The sequence below is a fragment of the Oryza sativa genome, chromosome 10 (assembly GCF_034140825.1).
Source record: "Oryza sativa Japonica Group chromosome 10, ASM3414082v1".
NCBI classification, from domain to species: domain Eukaryota; kingdom Viridiplantae; phylum Streptophyta; class Magnoliopsida; order Poales; family Poaceae; genus Oryza; species Oryza sativa.
Genome location: NC_089044.1, coordinates 18805860 through 18811711, shown reverse-complemented (window position 1 = coordinate 18811711; position 5852 = coordinate 18805860). Strand labels below are relative to the sequence as shown.

Here is a 5852-nt window from a genome sequence, read left to right as displayed (position 1 = left end):
AGAATTATTATTTATTTTATTTATGACTTACTTTATTATCCAAAGTACTTTAATCACAACTTTTCGTTTTCTATATTTGCACAAATTTTCTGAATAAGACGAGTAGTCAAACAGTACAAACAAAAAGTCAAAATCTCTTATATTATGAGACGGAGGGAGTACTTATTTTCTTAAATCACGTTAGTAATGGCTATTGCGATCAACTGATCATGGTGCAGGTCAGCAGGTATCAACATACTACAAAATTAGCAGAAAATTCATCAAATCATTTCAGCTGAACATGAGGGAATTTTGTTCCTCACATGCCCAATACCAACACTCAATATACAGACGGGTTTGCTATATGAGGCAGGGTCGAGCCTAAGAGTTGCTTTCACTTCTTGATTAATTTTATACTACTAGTTACATGTAAGTTTGATTGTAGTCGCAGTATAATTATACTATGGTTACATTTGAAAGTTTTCGAAAAAGAAAAAAAACGTCCAATGTTGTATAGCTACCCCATTCAAATTTTATATTGTTGAACTACAACAATCTAACTACAGTGTTGATTGGAATTGGGTAGATGCACCACCCTGAATCATATACATTTGAAATTTCAAAATTCTCTCCTACATCTTTTACCAAAGAGGCCCCAATTGGCAGCAACAACACCTGCAGGAATGCAGCAGAAGACATCATTCTCACCTCCTCTTCTTCCTCTTCACCCATCCATCACATCCTACCATGCCGAATTATCATTGCTGCTCCTCAAGACTCAAAGAGCATGGCGCCACGCCGCATGCCGAGGAAACCGCGAGCTTTGAGCAGCAATCGAAACAGGCGTGCGGCGCCACCGTGCCCCCACGTCCCGTCGCCTTTACTCCATCTTCTTCTCCTACACGCAGGTAGCGCCTGCAGGAGTACTAGCTGTTATCAGTAATTCAGTATCATTCAGAGCTTGTCTGAATGTGTTGTGTGTTACTGGCAGCTTATCAGTACTGTGTTTTTGCTTGGAATCTCTCTGAAGAGGGGTGCTTCTTTAGGACAGGTTCTTTGCTTAATGGAGTGGGAACAGAAGGATTTCTGAATTTTGTGCCACATTCTGATGTGCCTGTAGGTTAATTTTAACTGACAGGCTAGCTAAGAATGCCTGGTGGTTCTGCAGATTGTTAATTGGATGCAGATTGCTGCTTGGAATCTTGGTGTTAGTTTAAATATCTGTAGGTAATCATGCACAAGGAAGCATGTCTTGTACTAGTATATGATTGCTCCTTTTGGACTTTTGAGAGACTAGCCGATTAGGGATATGGAACAAAAAAAATATAGTACAGTGTATAGCTAGGTGGTCTGTAATCTGTTGTAATAGTCGTGCGTGTGAGACTGAATTTTGTAATGGAGAGAACTGATGAAGAAATGAATGATCTCTTCTGTCTCATTGAATTAAGATTATGTTCCATGTTAACATCACAATGAAAATTGCTCATCAAAAACTGAAACCCAATTGTGTTTCGGAGAAAATATCCAAAGCCCAATTCAGTACAACAGCTAATTCAAGTACAGTACAGCTTCTCAACATTTAATGGCTAATTCATGTACAGCACAGCACATGATCCAAAAGGGAGGAGCATGGAGGAAGAAAAAAAGACTGTGCTTGTGCAACATTTAAGGAGGATGAGCATTATCATCATCATCATCCATCTGAGCCCGTTGTCTCTGGATGCACTTCAATCCAGGCATGGCTAGCTGATTAGTGATCACCACTTGATCCAAGAACTCATTGTCTGGCGCCCTTGAATGAGCCCAACGCCTTGAGAGTACTCGCCCTCAGCACATGCTCGTGGTATAGCGTCGCAATGGCGGACCCGACAAGAGGCCCTACCCAGAAGATCCACTAAAAAAAGGGGAAAGATTCAGAATTTCAGATTCTAAGGTCAAGAATTTGTTCGTCCAAAATTTCAGTTCTATCAGACCCCCAATACGATATTATTTCAAAATTTTCAGTTGTACCGGACTCGATTCGATATTATTTTTACTGATTTTTTTGGGTTTTTATTATTTTTGTGAATTTAGTAATATTTGTTTAAATTCGACCAAATTCTCTTCAAAAATCAAGTATTTTCGGCCCGAAAAACGGAATTTCAGAAAAAAAATCGGTTGTATCTGTAACCCGGATGCCAATGCTGAAAACGATAGATTGAATCCCTGCAGCTACTGATCAGTGACGCAACGAATGGATGATTGCGAGTACCTGATCGTGCCAAGCATTGGGCTGGTTGTAGACGACGGCGGCGCCGAAGCTCCTCGCCGGATTGATGCCCGTGCCGGTGATCGGGATGGTGGCGAGGTGCACCACGAACACCGCGAAACCGATGGGCAATGGCGCCAACACCTGCAGACGAGCGACTCGCCGGAGAAGACGAGAACCTCACTATACTCTCCATGTCGAACACCATGAGCTGTGGTGAGCTATCGCTTACCGGGATGTGGCTGTCGCGCGCGCTGCGCTTGGCGTCGGTGGCGGAGAAGACGGTGTACACGAGCACGAACGTGCCGGCGACCTCGGCGGCGAGCCCGGCGCCCTTGGAGTAGCCGTCGCCGACGACGTTGGCGCCGCCGCCGTGCCGCGCGAAGTGGGCCGAGTTGAGCGCCCGGACGAGGCCGGCGCCGAGGCACTGCGCGGCGACGTAGAGCGCGGCGCGGAGCAGCGTCACCTTCCTCGCGACGAGCAGCCCGAGCGTGACCGCCGGGTTCACGTGCCCGCCGGACACGCCGGCGGTGCACTAGACGAGGAGGAAGATCGTGCCGCCGAAGGCCCAGGCGACGCCGAGGAGGCCGACGCCGCCGCACGCCTCGCCGTCGCCGCCCTCGTCCTGGCGCCGCTTGTGCCCGATCACCGTGGCCACCGTCACGTACAGGAACAGCAGCGTCGCCACGAACTCGGCGATCGCCGCGCGGTACAGCGACCACCGCCGCAGCTCCGACGAGCCAAGAAACGGCTGCGGCGCCGGCTCGGCGTAGTCCCTCCCGCCGCCGGCGTGCTGCTCCTCCTGGCTGATAGCCATTGATATCTTTTCAGTTCTTACAAGTGAAGATGATACTGCAAGTTTGCAAACTGCAACTGAACACAACGAACACACTCATCAGAGTACGACTAAAAATGGCTGTGGCTGAATAAATTTAATGAAGTTTAGGATTTCTCGTTTCGAAGATTCCGATTGGCCGACTAACTCCTCGTTCTTGGATTTTTTAAATGCTAATCTGCATCAGATCTAAGGTTGGTGAGTGATCAGCTAACCGAGAAGAGGATGGCATCAGATCTCGCGTTAGTGATCAGCTAACCGAGGAGAGGATGGAAAACAAATTAAAAAATACTAGTCAGGCTAACCGTACTTCTAAATCGTGTGTGCTTCTGCGCTAAATCTGAGGGCTCCATCGGTTGCCTGTAGTGGTTTATTAGTGATAAAAATATAATTTGTGGGACAAATATTTACATACGTGTTCTTAACGACTTAAAAGAATCTGTGTTGGAAAAAACATCAAAGTCAACTTCAAAATTAATTTTCAAAATTTTATTTCAGCGAGAGCTTGTAAGTCATATGGCAAACGACAACTTGAATTTTCTTAGCTGCAAAGTATTGCCTCTGTTTTTTTAATTGTGTGATGTTATTGAATTTTAGATATGGCGTTTAACCATTCTTTTTATTTAAAAGACTGCATAATTATCATTTATTTTGTAGTGATTTGTTTTATTATAAAGGCAATTAAAACATTATTTTTTATTTGCACCAAAAACAATTAGTAAGCAGCGTCATTCATTTAAGAACCGAGGGAGCGGGAACATACATCAGAAGAAGATTAACGGAAACATGAGGTACGAGGTTCTTCAACACTTTGTAGAACATATTGTTGGCCTCTTGTAATACGCTAAGCAACGTTGGACTGACATTTCTCTAAGCAGCATCAGGTCACGGCCCAACATCAATCTTAATCCACTTCTGTCATTAAGAAAAGGAGTAAGTCCACTTTGGCTCCCTTAAAGTGGACCAAATCTAATTCATGACCCTCCCTCGCAATACCAAATATGTTGACTCCTTAACCGTGAAAACCGGTCTAATTTAACTCCTAAGCTAGTATTGATAGTAGTATTTGCTAACTTGGCATCCACGTGACATCCTAGTCATCAAATAAAATAAAAAAAAATAAAGTAGGGTCCACCTGTCATACTCCATAGTCTTTCTCTCCTTTCTTCTCTACCCCACTCTCTCTCCCCATGTGTTTCTCGGTGGACGGCAAGGGGTGCAGGCATGGACGGGTGGTTGGGGAGTGCACAAGGCATCGTGCAGCGCAATGCAGCAGGCAGGACGATTCCGACGACAGAGACAACAATGGTGCGGAGGAAGGCGTCAGGGGAGATGGAGAGCACACTCCCAACCGCCACTTCTCATCCCCACTCCGTGGCAGAGATGGAAGGCGGTAGTGGCCGCGGCGGTGAGGGAGCAAGAAAGGGTGCAAGCCGGCGCCGCGATGACGCCCGCCTCCCTGGCTTGACGGTCGCATCCTCTTTGTCAGCGGCCAACGGCGGTGGCGGCCCACACCGGTTATGTCCCCAACTCCCACCCCTCCACCTAATTCCCCCACCTACTACAAGGAGCGATTCAAGTCTGGAGGAGCCAAGGCGCCTCCTCCTCCGCGCGCCATTGCCCTCCATGCATGGAGAATAGATGGAGAGAGGAAGAGGAGGAAGGAATACAAAGAAAAGAATGAGAAGGACAAAGATGAGGCACTGACATATGGATCTCATATGCTGACTCATCCTGTTGGACCAGTCAACGAGCCACGTTAGCGAAAACCGCCCACAAAACCATCGAGGGAGCTATTTTGCATTAGTTTTAATTGTGTGTGTTGGGGGGCGTCAAGATATCTAGTATGGCGGTTGAAGGATACAAACCATATTAGACCAATATTTAGGGGGTTAAAGTGGACTTAATCCAAAAGAAAACAATCTTGATTACTGATGCAGAGACAAATACGTCTGGCGCAAACAAAACAATGAAACATTTGCGGCCCAATCATTCCACAGACTTTACTCACTTATCAACTTATCCAGCCCGCATGATTGTTATTTTGTGCGTGTCTCTCTCTCTCTCTCTCTCTCTCTCTCTCTCTCTCTCTCTCTTTATATATATATATATATATATATATATATATATATATATATATATATATATATATATATATATATATATATATATATATATATATATATATATATATATATATATATATATATATATATATATATATATATATATATATATATATATATATATATATATATATATAAGGTATGTTTGCTTTATTGCCACTTTCAACACTACCAAATTTTGGTTGGGTAACGAACTAAACATTAACCTATCAATGCCGCAGCTTGAAGGTGTCTGGGACATTCCTCCGCCGGGACAACCCGCCACTCCAAGAGTCTGGCGCACTATTCTGCTTGCCGTCATGTGGAGTATTTGGAAACGCCGCAACAATAAGGTCTTCAATTCCATTGACGATCCCGCCTCGTTTGTTCTCCAACATTGTGCTAGTGACATTGATCTTTGGTCCCACCGATGTAAAAATACTGAGAGCAAGCAACAGCTCCGTAACTGGGCCTCCTACCCCTATGTAACTATCTCTTAATTCTTTCTTTCTTTTTTTAATTCTTTTTTCTTCCTTCTCACCCCCTGTAACACCTCTCCTGTAAATGTTTCTTCATTTCAATAAAAGTTCAGGCTGGTGCCTTAAACACACGACGTAGTTTCCCAAAAAAAAAGCCATTTTACCAAAATTTAATAGCTTCGGAACTTTTTCCCACAAAAACATTA

The 5852-nt window shown here is 44.4% G+C and overlaps 1 pseudogene; it reads right to left on the bottom strand.

Moving 5' to 3' along the window:
• Positions 1-1385: 1385 nt before the first annotated feature.
• On the bottom strand, positions 1386-3172 carry LOC9270908 (aquaporin PIP2-1-like; annotated as a pseudogene).
• Positions 3173-5852: the final 2680 nt, after the last annotated feature.